A 15723-nucleotide genomic window follows, 5' to 3' on the forward strand; every position below is an offset into this window, starting at 1 on the left:
CCCTGGGTGAGTAGAGGTGGTGGTAGAGCGTTAACAGCCCAATGTGATGGGGGATAATTAAGTACGATCAGATGTTTCACATTGTCTGTATTGTCACTCTACCTTTCTTATACCTCATTCAAAAATTTTTTGAAGTTTTTACAGCATTAGTGGCTTTTTTGTTCAGTGGGCAGACAGGAAAGGGGGTACAAGAGAGAAGGAGAGACATGCGGCAAAGGACCACAGGTTGGATTGGAACCTGGGTCAGCCTCGCTCGAGCACGCTAACCACTGTGCCACCAAAGCACTCCCCATCCTCAGCTATTTTCCATATTTTACCTGCTGTTTTTAGACTGCTTGATCAGATAGGGATCAATTTTTAATTATTCTGCTTCATTTTATTTTCTCTAGTCTCTTAAATCTGCAGCATTTCTTACGTTTTTTATCTCTGCTTTTCCTCATCATCGTAGCTTCATCTGGTCTGTTCTTGTTTGGCTGTGACTCCATCCTGCCGCTCCCATCAACATCTTTGTTTATAGATGTTTGCGCTTGGCCGCTCACACTGAGCATGGTTCGGTTCTCCAGAGGTTGCTCCCTCTTCAAATGGAGTTTTCCTCTCCACTGTTGCTGCATGCATGCTCAGTGTGAGCGATTGCTGAAGAGTCAACGACTAAGCCGGGTCACAGTGGTTGCATATGACTTTTTAATCTTCGATCTTAGTTTTTTCTTGTCACACTGATTGCGTAGTGAGGCTCTGACTATGCAGGGTGAGCAGATCCTGATATCTTTTCCCATCAGACCCATGAAATTGCTGCTGAATTGCTGCCTAGTCTGACTACATTTAGTCAGTCTCAGTGTGAACTTTTAATGAGCGCTAAACACAGCAACCTCGTCCGAGATGATTTTCTGATAAGATCAGTCGTGTTCAGGGCTTTAAATGCAAGCTCAACCAGGACAGAACATGTATTTCAAGTCAATGACTGGATGCTATCAACTGGTTTTTGACAGAAACTTTGAACCAATCAGATTGTACTGTCTCTGTAGAGCCTTGAGATGACTGGTGTTTTGAATTGGCACTATATAAATACACTGAATTGAATATAATTTGATTTGGGATATAGAGCCGCACCATGAAGCTTCAAGAAAGCTTTTTTTTTTCTGGTCCCAAACATTGAAAACAAACCTGGATACAAAAAATCCTGGAACACTGAAAAGAGAGTAGAAAAGGTAGCTAAAGGTTTACAACAAAAATTTAAAGTTTGGAAGAACAATTAAACTAAATTTTACTTCAGAGTTTAGGTGTCCAACCCAGTGGTGAAAGCAACAAAAGTACATTTACTTCTTTGCAGGTGGTGTAGAATTTGTAGCAAACAAAAATACATCAGGTGGTTCTTTTAAGTTCCTCTGAAAATTAGACAGAAATGTAGTGATCTTAAAACGTTGTATTGGTTGCCTAGCAACAAGCTGATGAGAGCAGTCTTGAGGCCTGTAGTGTTGTCAAAGTGAGTGTGTACTTATATGCATGTACGTTTGAATACTTAAGTATTTTCAAAAGTGGGTACCTCAATACTTGAGTAGATGTTTGACTGAGTAATTTCACTTGTAGTTGAGTAAGATTTGATCTTTAGTACAAATACTTCTACTCAGGTACTACTGTTGAGTACTTCGTCCACCAATGGTTAAATCTACTAATGACTTTTAGGCTCATTAAAATTTGATGACTTTAATGTTTTCCTCCTGTATTGTTTGAATTAGGGGTGTCTCAGGCTTTAAAAGGCAGATAAAGTCTCCTGTACACAGATGAAACTCATGAGATGTACTCTAATCCTGTGATATCTGTTGTGTGTTCTTCTAAGTGGCTCAGTTCAGATCAAAAAGCAGATCTTTGACGTTGCTGCAGCTCCATCACCATCCCCTGCCTGTGAGATCTGGTGTTTTTGGACCGTGTTCGTCGTCATGGTTCCCTCCGGGATGTCGGTTGGGGGGGGCTCTGATTATCTGCCTCCTTGTTCGGGAACAGGGCTTCGTGCTGTGTTTGCTGCTTTGTGCCGTGGCTACGGGTTGCCAGGCAGCAGGATGAGGTTGTAGGCATCATGTGCAGAGGGCCAGACAGCTCCGCAAACCGTCAAACAGATGGCGACAGATAATGGCCTACTTTTACACCTGCCTGCTCTCCTTCCATCACTCCTGTCGCTTCCTTCTCTCCGATTTTGTTCCATTTCTGCTCTGAACCACGTTGAACATTTTTTTTTTTTTTTTTTTTTATAGTGCTGTGTTTTAGACTCGCAGATTAAATGTGCGTTGGTTGTGGCTGTGGATGAGAATGGTTGCCTAGCAACCAGTTGATGAGAGCAGCCTTGAGGCCTGCAGTGATGTCAGAGTGAGTCGGGGGAGGTGTGTGTGTGTGTGTGTGTGTGTGTGTGTGTGTGTGTGTGTGTATGGCAGGCCGATCCCTCAGCAGAGCCGGGCTTCATCTTTTGCAGCTCACGTGCCGTGTTTCTGCTTTAGTAGGCCAGCGTTATGTAACCTGGGCATGCTGCTGTGTGAGTGTGCGTCCTGCCTGCTATAAATAAGAGGCGCTCGCCTGCAGGTGAGACCCCGGCATGCATGAGCCGGTGAGTGAGAGCTGCAGGCGATGTCTCCCATCACCGATTAAATTAAAGCCCCAGAGCTGATGAAGAATAAACCGAGTTTGTGATTCTGTTTCTGCATGTCGTCAGAGTCAAACAGTGACTTAATGTCACTGAAGAAGCGACAAAAGAAATGGATAGTTTTCATGGGAGAGTGTTGGCCTATTGATTAATGCAGTACACTTGTGTTCTGAGAAGGTTGCAAGTACCCGGTTTCATCCCCACAACCTGCACTCTGGGTTCCTCAAGTAAAACTTAACCCCACGCTGCACCCCAAGGGGATGCGTTAAATGTTCATTTTATTGCTTTATATAATGACAATAAAGTTGAATTCTTCTTCTAAGTTTTAATGCTCATTTATCATTTATGTGGTTAAAGTTTGGTCAATATAAACATGAACGTGTTTGATGGGTTTTTATCTCTTTAGTGCTTGGAGGAGCCTAGAACCTTAATGCCAGATTTTTTTTTGTTTGTTTGTTTCTTATTTTACTCATTTTATTTATAACCAGACTTTGAAGGCATCATGAGCCTTCTGACCTGACTCTTCCATCCCTCCTGGTCAAAACCCATATCACTGTCCTAAAGCCCATGATCCCCACTGTTATAAACCACTGTCTTCAAACTGGTCGTCTCCCCTCCATGTTTCAAAAAGCCATCATCACACCACCTCTCAGATGCGACACTCTTTACCAAGCAGTCCTCTCCAATTACAGGCCTGCTTCCAATCTACCCCACACATTCAAAGTGATTTAGATGCACCTTGAAAACTATCTAGATCCAAACAGGCAGTGTGAAAGATTCAAGTCATAGTCAGAAACAACCTCCTGATGTCCTCTGATGCTGATTCTTCATCCTCCTGCTGTAGTCGCTGTGAAGTTTCACTCAAACGGCCCTAAGTTGGTTTGAGTCAAACCTCACAAACCAAACAGGATACGTGTCCTCAAGTCACCTGCTGTGACTCCCGGGGGGCTGTTGTTGTTCCCATCATCTTTATCCTTTACCTCCATCCCCTTGATCAGGTCGTTGGCCATCATGGTTTTTCCTTGCTCTTCCTTCCTCTACTGGGGCGACAGTGGCCTTGGATGTAGGAGTTTGCCCTGAAATCGAAAGGTTGAAGGTTCCAGCCTCGGCTCTGACTTTCGTTGTCGTTGTGTCCTTGGGCAAGACACTTCACCTGCATTGTCTACTGGTGGTGGTCAGAGGGCCCGGTGGCGACAGTGTATGGCAGTCCCGCTTCTGTCAGTGAGCCCCAGGGCAGCTGTGGCTACAATGTGAGTGTATGGGTGAATGAATGTAGTGTAAAGCGCTTTGGTCAAGTCTTCTAACTGGAAAAAAGGCGCTATATAAGTACATGCCATTTACCATTTACTACACCAATGCCATGAATCCTTGTAAAGGCCACAGCTGCTGTCTTACCTGCATCATCATCAACTCCTGATCTCAGAACTAAAGTGAGAACCATTGGAAATTGGACCTTCTGCTCCCTGCTTTACTGCAGGAACCAAAATCGGTTTTCACTTGTTTGCCTGCTTTTTTCAAACAGGACATGGTTTTTGTTGGAACTGTGCTAGATAGATAGGTGTGTGTTTGTTTATTGTCAGCAGTAAAGTACTAACACTAGCCATGCTAGTTAGCACAACCAGGAAGAAGAGGCTGTGGGTGAATGAAACCATTGGCCCAGAGAGAAGATTGAGGACTTCCAGCTTGTAAAAGAGTCTCGTTTCCAGAGCCATTGTAATCGCAAACTCATGTCAAATACTTCGAGGAATTTAGACATAAGCAAAATATGATTGCCAGATGCATTTATCCTACAGATAAAACTATACATTGACTTTCGTAAAGCAGCATGTAAGGTATTGAATCTTGACGTGACCAAGATCTCACCCGCACTAGTCCATCTTGGCCATCTCAAAAGTACCGTCAAAGCATCATTGTTGGCCACCTGTAGCCTTTGCAGGCCGGATTTTTTACATGTAGACCAAAAGAGAGCAGTGTACAGAGAGGTACAATATGCATTAAAACTTTCCACTTTTACCACATCAGTACATGCACCGAATTTACAAGCAATTATCTTGAGCATACAGCATTCTAGATGTCTACAGATATTATCATCTGACATGATGTGCCCAAGATACTTGGTTTCATTAGTAACACCCAGTGTGATGCACAGTCAAATAAACACAAATCGAATTAACATTTTGTCAAATAAAACGATCAAACTGTTTATAAATTACGCACTAAATCAGTAAATGAACCACACAGGGAAGCTTAAACTATAATGTTTTCACCTCAAATGATCTAAACATACTTTTATAGGACAACGGCGACAGAAAAGAGAACTTTTAACTTCATACTCATCTCATTAAGCGCTAACCTGGAAGCTGCTGCTGCCGCAGTGCATGCTGGGACAGCTGTCAGTCTGGAGAACGGACAAGTCTGCTCTGATGCATGCTGGGTAAAGAGCGAGGAGCTGGACTGGGGACTTTTCGGTTCTCAGTCTTGTGTTCTTGTGAAATGAAGCAGTACGAGGGGAGTTTACTAACTTTTCCCTCATTTTGCTAACTAGTATTTCTAACTGGTGACTGGGTGACCCAGTTTCTATCGCCTATGGGTTTTCTGTCACTGAGAGCCGCAGTTACAGTTGAACTACTTTGACCACAGCATGCAGTGGACTCTCAAAGTGCTGCACTACAATCGTACTTTGCTCATTATGGCCATGAGCTACCCTTGAACAGAAAATTACTGAAAATAATGGATTTCAGAGCATAGTGGTGCACGTTCCACATCCCATCTGAAAGGGCCTTTAGTCCTTTGGCTCCTCATTGTAGCTGTGCTTATGGCCAGTTTATACTCAGCGTTCATGGAGAACATTAAGTGTTGTGCATATTAGTCTGTGATTGACATTATTTGTTTAACCAGATATATCCATCAGGAAACCACAGCAACAGCTGTTATAGATGCTAACTGCTAATTCCTCTAAGTCTATCTGTAAAACTCTTGTTGGCCTCTTTTCCTTAGATTTAGACAAACTTTATTGTCATTTTGTATACACAGAGTGCAGTGATGGGCAGTAGCGCCGCTACATGTAGCGAAGCTATTAGTTTAACTACATTTTCAAGTAGCTTGACCGTAGCGTCGCTGCTTTATTTATCAACTTTCCTGTAGCGACGTTATTGTTTTGATCAAGTAGCGACGTAGCGTCCACAAACGCTACAAAATCCAGGGCAAAACTAAGTACTGAAACCAGGTTTTCTATTTTGAAACAACAATCAGCCACAAAACTACTGTAAATATCAGTTTCAGCTGATGCTCTTATAAGTGGCGTAGTAGCACAGGCACACTCCGTAGGGTTAAACAAGCGCACCCTTTCCCAGGCTGTCGTTCTATTGGCTGGAATAGTTGCTAGGCGACGATCCAACTGCAGTCCGAGAGAGCAACAAAAATCCGCAAGCAGAGCCTACGGGTTTGCGAGCGTATCTGAGACTCGAATAGAGCGCGGTTTGTGCGCGACGAGAAGCAGGCAAGCGAGAGGAGAATATCTGTGCAAGAAGCATTAAATCTGAGAGAGGAAACAAAGATTTGAGAGAGAGGAGAAAAGATTTGAGAGAGAGCGCGCTTGTTTGGAGTGTGAGCATTATAAGTTTTGAGTGCAAGAAGATGAAATTCTTTTCTCAAATTGAAATTATGTGCTCTTGCATTATGGCAGGATAATTCTCCCATATGTGCCACTATGATACTCTAATTAGAGAGCAGTAGTGAAACTTCGATATTGTATTTCCATGGCCTAGTTTACCTGACAGGATGTTTACATAAATCTGTTTTTAGGCTTTGCACAGAAAAGATTTTTTATTTATGGAGGAACAGCTCTACCGTATATAAAATAAATACATAAAAAAATAAATGCTCAATAAATAAATAAATAAGCATTCAATTAATTGCCCCCAAAAATACAATGAATAAATATGTAGGTAGAAATTTAATTATATGGTGAGACATAAATATATGTATCACTTAATTAGCTTCTTTATTTTTTCACCTTTTTTGTAAACAGTTTCATTTGTTACTTGAATCGACTGTTTAATTGAGGTCTGAAGAAGTTTTCTCTAAGGGAGACCCTAAAGAAATAAGATGCCTTTTGTAGGGTTTTGTTTTCCCTAGAGATGTCCATTGAATGCAAACTCATAGCCATGTCTCGGTGTGTAAAACACTACACAGTACCTTTCATTTGGTTCTAATAACAGCAGATTGTTTACTAGTTTGTCTACTAGTAATTACTTCACTTTTTATTTTAATATGCTGATCATAAAGCAATGTTTACACTGTGTTATGTCATTGGCTGATCTTTAATAAATATTTTAACCAGTGTATCAGACTCATTTTGAATTGATATTAGGTTGGTACAACGTTAAGTAGCTTCTGATGTAGTTAAGCTACTTTTAACACATTAGTGTAACTTAGCTTGCTATAATTCTTTAGGTGGTAGCTTTGGTGTAGTGAAGCTTAATTTATTGTTGAGTAACTGATAGCTTAGCTCACTACACTGGACAAGTAGCTTGCCCAACACTGACAGAGTGTGACAGTGAATGAGCAGCAGCTTAGCATTGATGTGGACGGTTCAGAGCAGTGCAAAAATAAATAAATATATATGCAGCAATAGTTGAATTCTATTATGAAGATTCACCATGTAGCGCAAATATGGTCTTATAAGTGTTGCAGACTCGATTTGTGAGATGATTTAGAGTTTTCAACAGTTCACCAGCCTTATGGCAGTGGGGGAAAAGCTGTTGCAGAACCTGCTGGTCCAACATCGAATGCTGTGAAGCCTCTTCCCAGAGGGCAGCAGGGAGAACAGTGCATGGTGGGGGTGTGAGGGGTCGGTGATGATGTTATGGGCTTGGGACATGCAGCACTGGGATGAAATATCTTTAATGGAGGGAAGAGGAGCCCTGATGATCTTCTCTGCTGTTCTTACCACTCTTCTTATGTTCCCTAACAATGATCCACTTTCATCATCCTCCTTTTCTTCAGGTTTTTTCTGATGATAAATGTCCAAAACACAGCCCCTTCATATTGCTTTATTGTTATTTTATCTGGCAGCTGGGTGGACGCTTTATGCTGTTTCAGGGGATATTGTTGCATGCCATTATTTAGTAGTAAACATTTATTGAACGTTGCTCAATTCAAACTTAACGCTCCATGTTGCCTACTATGTCTTTTTTATTGTCATTACACTGTCACAAGTACAGAGCAACGAAATGAATGTAACCCTTCCCCTTAGGGAGCAGTGTTGGGTTAAGGGTCTTTGCTCAGCGACCCAGAGTGGCAGTTTGTTGAATTGGGGCTTGAATTCAGAACCTCTGTGTTGGAATAATTATGTATAAGATACTTAATGTTTGTTCTTATGATTTATAATGTGTGACATATTACTGTTCCAGAGAGGTGTTGCACAAGCAGTATTCGTCAACTCTCAGGAAGTTTTGCTCAAGCTTAAGGAAACCAGGAGGTTCTCGGACCATTTGACCCCAAGACATTTAAATGCAAATTGACCTGTTCACCGAGGCTGCAAATTGAATTGTATTTCTTGTTTCCTATTCCTTTAGCGTAACCTCAGCTTGCGTAACTAGGGACCCCCCCGCTGATTTTAATAAATAGCGAGGAGAAAGCTGAAGACTGGCAAAGTGGGGTGGAGATGTACCTGCACGGCTCTTCCTACTCTCCTCGCGAGTAAAAAGAATTCTGACTCTGTGCCTTACTTTCCTTGTTTTATAGTGTTTTAGGTGTTAGACCTGACACTCTGAATTCCAAGCTCTATGCTCTGACCACTTGATCACCAATCCCCCTATTCATTCTGTGGTTGTATAAAATTCCTTTCCGCTAAGTATAAAACAGTGAATTTCCTGCCTAATCTGATCTATGTCGATCTTTTTAGAACTCAACTAGGTCCAAGTTTGAACCATGTAGCTCAGGTCTTAGAATTTTATAACCCTTTAAATGTTCTGGACCTATCTGAACTATTCAATTAGTTTATTTCTATAGCTCCAATTCACATCATGTCATCTCAGGTCACTTTATAGAGACAATTCAACCAGATCATCCAGTCAGATTGGTTCAAAGTTTTCTATTTACCGTATTTTCACGACCATAAGGCGCACCGGACTAAAAGGCGCAGTCTCAGTTATGTGTGCCATTTCTGTATTTAACACACACATAAGGCGCACCGGACTATAGGGCGCGTTTTTTATATACAGGTACATGTCCTCTCAGGTGGATTTTCCCACTTAAAAACATATTAAAACTACTTTATTCCCACTGATCACAGCAAATAAAGCTGCAAGGTGTATTTATTACAAAGTATTATTCAAACCTGGGAACCGGCCGTGAGAGACACATCGCTGATGACACAGGGCTGTGATTACTCCTCTGATACAGTTTATTGACGCATAAATTAACTTAAAACATAGGCAGGATAATAATCTGGATGAACTGACTGCAATGATTAAATTTTCAGGTGGACTTTCTCACTTAAAAAGATTTAGATTATTTAGATGAAAAAACACCTGCGGAGGTGAGCCTGGATGCGCCGCGGCCCAGAGGCTGCTGTTGAATTAAGTTTTCAGGTAGAAAAATAGAGCTGGAGCAAAACTGAGTATGATTGTGCTTTATTCAAGTATTTATTACAGAGTATTAATCAAACCCCTCAAAGTCCTCATCCTCTGTTTCTGAATTAAACAGCTGCGCTAAATCCGACATGCCAGTTTCCCCTTCTTCTTCGTTTATTGACGCATAAATTAACTTAAAACATAGGCAGGATAATAATCTGGATGAACTGACTGCAATGATTAAATTTGCAGGTGGACTTTCTCACTTAAAAAGATTTAGATTATTTAGATTATTTAGATGAAAAAACACCTGCGGAGGTGAGCCCGGATGCGCCGCGGCCCAGAGGCTGCTGTTGAATTAAGTTTGGCAGCCAAGCACAACAGTAAACGACGCCTTTTCATACCCCGTTGTGTGTATCGCTACAGTGCTGGTCCCCGTCTTCTCCACGGTGTGATTCACCGGGATGTCGAAAGTGAGCGGCACCTCGTCCATGTTGGTGATGTGGCTTGGCTGGATGACTTTGTCAGCGATGTGTTTGCTGCAGAAAGAGTGGAAGCTCGCCAGCTTTTCATCATAATCCGCCGGACGTCGCTGAGCAACTGTAGTCCTGGTCCGGATGGAAAAATTGCACCGTTTCATAAAACGGAAGCACCACGATGGACCTCCTTGAAAATTTTCAATTTTCATTTCTTCCGCCAGCTTTACTGCTTTTAGTCGAACAGTGACCGTTGAAACGCTGGCCCCGCTCGTTCTTTGCTCCACGATCCACCGCTCGAGTCTTTCCTCAAACTCGGGCCACCTCGCCTTATGTCCGCGGAAACTCAGCTGCGTCTTCTTCACCAGTTGGAGTTCGTTTTCCAGCTTCCTCCACTTGCGAACCATCGATTCATTTATATTGAATTCTCTCGCAGCTGCTCGATTTCCATGTTCCTCTGCGTAGCTGATAGCCTTCAGTTTAAACTGGGCTTCATAGGCGTGTCTCTTTGCCATTTCCAGGGTTGTTAAGACAACAATGTTCTGCATAAAGCACATACCTGTTCTTTTATACACAAGCCACGCCCACACTTCCCCCTTTAAGGTTCTCACATGCTCATGGTGGTCTCAACAACGTCCGCAGATAGGGCGCACCGCACCATAGGGCGCACCCCACATTTTGAGGGGAAAAAAAGACATTTAGGTGCGCCTTATAGTCGTGAAAATACGGTAAGTAAAAACCAGCTGATTGCATCAACTCATTGACTCTTTAGCAATGCTTTTAGCGACAGTAGAGGGGAAAACTTCCTTTGAACAGGAAAAACCTCCAGCAGAACCAGAATCAGGCTCAGTGTTAGCGGCCATCTGCTGAGACCGATTTGGGTTCAAAGAGACAGAAGCAGACATAGAAAAAGAAGCAGAGATACAAAAGGAAACTGTCAACCAGCTCCAAAGACGGCCCCGTCCAGGAAACACACAGCCAGGCAGACGAGCTCCGAGCCAGCTCCCATGTCAGAGGATGAAGAGAGCACATCCAGCCAGTCACAGTCAGAGAAACGGGACTACACTGAAAAAAGGCCAAGCTCCAACATCTTTAAACAAAGGTGTTGATGGCAGCAGCACAGCTGATATTTCTCTCCAGGATGGAGTCACAGCCAAACAGGAACAGACCAGATGAAGCTACTATGAGAAAAAGAGAGAGCAGAAAGTTAGAGATTGAACTAACAGATACTGCAGAATGGGAGAATAGAGATAGAATGAAGCAGAATGATGGATAACCTGAGCCACTCTAACTATAAGCTTTAGCAAAAAGGAAAGTTTTAAGCCTATTCTTAAAAGTAGACAGGGTGTCTGCCTCACGGACTGAAACTGGTATTTGGTTCTACAGGAGGTATAGATATACTAATTGTCGGTAAACTATAATTTTTATTGTGTTGTTTTAAAAAAACAGCTTTCATTTTCAAAGCAGCTGCTGTTGTGTTTCTGTCTTGGTCACTATATTAGCCCCAGTGTTGGTATAAAAGCGGGATTCAGGGAGTCTCCTGAACACCAACAGGGGAATAAAACCCCAAACCACAATGCACCAGAACCAAACGGCTGAACTACCTCCTTCACAGTTCTGCTAGTTAGCCATAAAACACACCTTCTGTGTGTTTGTAAGGTAAAACGTCTGTTAACTGGAGTTTCTCTGGGATTGATGGGCCCACCCTGACACAGCCCTGGATGTTAAAGGTCACTGAGAAGGGTGGGCGCAACCGAATCAGTGTTCAGTCCACTAATGCTTTCTTTCTAAGAGTTCAAAGGTCAAGTGTATGTTTTTGGAGAGCAGATTGATGGATTGACCACAGTCTCATCAGGGTGACCAGGCAGTGAAATGTAAAATACTTTACTCTGTCTCCATTATCCAGTTCACGGGGGAAACAGCCCCTCAGCATAATGCTGCCCCACTCGTGCTTTACAGGTGCTGCAGTGTTCTTGGCACGGTCTCGTTTTCAATTGAAATTCAAAAAAACTTTATTGACCTCTAAAGTGTCACATGATATTGTTCCCTGGTCCTTTATCCCTGATCCTTGTCCCCTGTTTAGTGTCCCCTGGTGGTCTTTCTCCCTTGATCCGTGTCCCCTGGTCCTTGTCCCCTTGTCCATGTACCCTAATGGTCTGTTTCCCCTGGTCCTTTTCCCATCATGCAGATAAAGGTTCCATTGAAGAACTCTGTGAATGTGATGCTGATATACACATCCTTGTTCTAGTGAGCTGCCTCAGAGAACCTCAGTGCGTAGCAGTTTCTTCTTCTGCCTCACGTGACTCTAAGCTGCAGCAAAAAGAACAGTAATAAGGTCAGAGAAGCTAAACGAGGCTCTGGACTAATTATTCTGAACAGGCAATTACATCCATTTAACTCCTGCAACAAAAACTGCTGCAGAAAGAAGTTAAGATTTGTTGTGAATCACAGGTGAGATGTTTCTGCGCTGCTGATTGGTTGTTGAACTGAAAGACAAATCAGACAGAAGCCGTTTGTCTGTCTTCTTGCATCACTTCACCCAGTGGAAGAGCTTCTGCTGAGCTGGAAGTTTTTCACAGAGCAGGGGGACGTTTCACTCCCACTGTGGCCCACTTCTACTCTTTGGCAGAAGGACCCCACTCAGTCCCCTCACTTACCCTCAGGCTGCTCCATATGTCCCTTGCAGGAGAGAGCCAGAAGTGTCCGGTTGGAGGGAAAAGTTTGTTCTAGAAGTTTTTATTTTGCCAGCTTTGTCTCTTCAGGTTCAGTTTTAACACATATTTAGTCATAAGTGAGCTGTTTGCCAAACTGACAGGAAACAGATCCTTGGGGGGGATGACATTTAACAATCATTCCTTTGCTAACCTGGAACCAGCAGAGACACTCAGACCTTTCTCCTCTCAGACACCTCCTCCAGCTCCTCTGGGACTCCTATTGGATGATCAACCTCCTCGCCCTTTCTAAGGGAGTGCTGGCCAACCTGAACAGAAACTCATTTCAGCCCCTTGGATCCAGGATCTCATTGTTTAGTCATCATCCAGATTTCATGACAATAGATGAGGGTAGAAAGTAGACTGACATGTACAAAGAGACCATTACCTACTAGGGATGGAACGGTTTATGAAAACCGTCCGAACCGTTCGGTTCGGTTCGCGTGTGTTGCGTTCGGTTCATGCGCTGCTCCTTTTTCTCATAGGTGAAGCGTGTACACTCCAGAGCAGAAGGTGGCGATACTGCGACCAAAGCCAACCACCAGTAGTAAACAAGAAAAAGAAGAAGCGAAGCAGCGTAGCCGGGTGTAGCAGAAAAAAATCAGTTGTTGTGGAGAATTGTGTGGGTATGGCGAGTGGGAAAGAACAGGAGTTGCACTATATAGGTCTGCTGTATGGGACCACTTTGCATTTAGAGTGACCTACGATGACGGCCGAAAGAAAGTTGTGGATAAAAGTGCAACAGTGTGCAAGCATTGTGCAACACGTTTAGTTTATGCTAACAGCAACATGACCAACATGTCAGCTTTGAGATTTTCCTAACAATCAACATATACCGAACCGAACCGAAAACCGTGACCACGAAACCGTGAACCGAACCGAACCGTGGATTTTGTGAACCGTTCCACCCCTACTACCTACCTATCAGTCTGACGATCTCTTGCTTCATTATATCCCCACTCCTGGAAAAAAAAACAAGATACTTAAGCTCCTACTTAAGGCAGGCAATTTTGCTCCTACTTAAAGAGGACAACCACCTTTTTTGCAGTCAGAAACCATGACCTTAGCCTTAGAGGAGCTGATCTTTCCTAAGTAAACCGCCACCTTAAAGGAATAGTACACCCAAAACATGATTAGCCTTCATTTTCTACTCACCCCCATGCTGAACAACACTCTGGAGTACTTTTTTGATATCTCAAATGCATCTGGAGATCTGGGAGGCTTCTTGCTGTCTGCTGACATTCAAATAATGGAGGTCTATGGCGCCCGAGGCAGAAAGGTCCATAAAAGTCCACAAAAAACGTGTCAATATTCCTCCATACTGCTCGTCCAATGTATTCCAAGTGTCCTGAGTGGGTAGCGTCCATAATTTACTCGAAACGAACTCATTTAGAATGTTTTTAGAGCATAAACAGTAGTGTATAGGATTTCCTGAAAGCGTGCGCCTGCGAGTTCACGACGCTACGGAAACCGCAGCAGACCAAACCAAATGAAAGTGCGCATTCAGCTCGGCAAAGAACTCATGCTCTTCCTCAACACTGAAGTCCTCAGACATTTTTATTTCGTTGTTTCTTTCTTTGCACAGGTAAACAGCACATTTCTTCTTCTACGCTTGCATTATCGGCAGAGCAGACGCTGAATGCGCACTTTCATCTGGTTTGGTCTGCCGCAGTTTCCGTAGTGTCGTGAACGCGCAGGCGTGCGCTTTTAGGAAATCCTATACACTACTGTTTATGCTCTAAAAACATTCTAAATGACTTCGTTTCGAGTAAATTATGGATGCTACCCACTCAGGACACTTGCTGAACAGTGGACATGAGATGCTCTTCCATCTGTTGTTTCACAGCAGACCAGCCTGAGGTTATCATTGGAGGCTTATTGGAGAGGCCCAAAGCTCCTATGTTTGTTTTTGCAATGGTTGTTGTGTCGATGATGTTGTTATGGAGACTTGGTCTCTCACAGATGCTAGGTGGATATTAATAACTGTCCATACAAGAAAGGACGCTGTGATTGCAGATATTGGACAATTTAGTTTAGAAGTACTGGATACAAGGAATCCCAAACACTTCATGTAACACAAATACTGTACCTGTTCTTCCGTAAAGGTTCGTAAAGGTTCAAAAAATAAAATAAATCCACCGGCCTTGGTTTCCAAGATTTGAAGATGTTTCAGTACCTCTCCAGAAAGCTTTCTCAATTCAAATGTCTGGATCCGCAGTGAGTTTGAGTCTTTATATTGACAAAGCCTTGTATCGCTTGGAAACATGCAAATGGAAACCGATGAATGGGTTGTTTGGTTTCATTGTTAGCCTGTAATATCTGAAACCTGTTTATGATTCTGAATTTTTACACTTTTTCTTTTCAGTGTGACCTTATGCCGCTGCAACAAAATACCCTCTTTATGTTTTTAGGACGATACTGTAACAGTAGATGGCACTGTAGCTGAACCAAGTCTTCATTGCCCTTAAGGAAACATTGTGCTGCTAAACAGCTCATTGGTTTATTTCAGAGGAATAGATTCTTTGCCAGTAATCAGAGCCTTTAAATGAACTTGCATCAGTCTTACGCGTTCAGGTTTCAGCCAATCTGCCTCATCGCTCTGAGTTGGACGCCGTCTCTAAAGGCATAATGAAGGCTACAGACTGTATCAAGACCCCTGAGGTCGCACAGACCAGCGGACTGAGGTTTCCAGTCAAACCCAGCATCATCACCCAAAACAGGATCTTTGAGGAGCTTTAAGTCGAACCTTAATAATTTAAAAGCAGCTGTTTACTAACTGCAGCTTTGAGTTTAACTATGTCAGAGCTTTTATCTTTCTTTGTGCCTCAGGAAAGTCAGGTGTTTAGAAAAGACTCCTCTGAGAGTCCAGGTTGTTCACAGCGATGACGAGAGAAGTAAATAGTGAGGGGGAGTCTGCTTTGTTAGCCTTCCTGCGCAGAGTGAAAGGAAAGTGTTTCAGGTCCATTCTCATAGTTCAGGTCTTTAATCTTGTTTTTGAATCGTTTGCATCATCAGCTGCTGAGGATGCAGACGTGAAGCAGCTTGATGGATGATCAGCCTCAGTGCTGTTGGTCTGTAGTGATGCTACAAATATTTCAATCCCTTCAATACTAGAAAAATAACTTCACATAAAAACAATTAAATTAAAAACAATCCACTGGACTTTGTTTCAAAGTTTGAAGTCGTTCCGCTTTCCATCCAGGAGGGATTTGGAAACAAAGTCCAGTGGTTTTTGGAATGACTATGACCTGGATGACTGAGAAGCTTCACCGGCAACTTTACATCACTGGCTTTCCCCTCCAGGCTGGTCTGTAGTGCCACCTGGTGTT

The 15723-nt window shown here is 42.9% G+C and overlaps 1 protein-coding gene across 1 annotated transcript in view; it reads left to right on the forward strand.

Moving 5' to 3' along the window:
- Nucleotides 1–15723, forward strand: part of LOC119788861 (SH3 and multiple ankyrin repeat domains protein 2-like) — a 381590-nt gene that overhangs the window by 363887 nt on the left and 1980 nt on the right. The window lies entirely within an intron of this gene.

This window comes from Cyprinodon tularosa, unplaced genomic scaffold (genome assembly GCF_016077235.1).
Source record: "Cyprinodon tularosa strain WSP-4 unplaced genomic scaffold, ASM1607723v1 ctg328, whole genome shotgun sequence".
Classification (NCBI taxonomy): domain Eukaryota; kingdom Metazoa; phylum Chordata; class Actinopteri; order Cyprinodontiformes; family Cyprinodontidae; genus Cyprinodon; species Cyprinodon tularosa.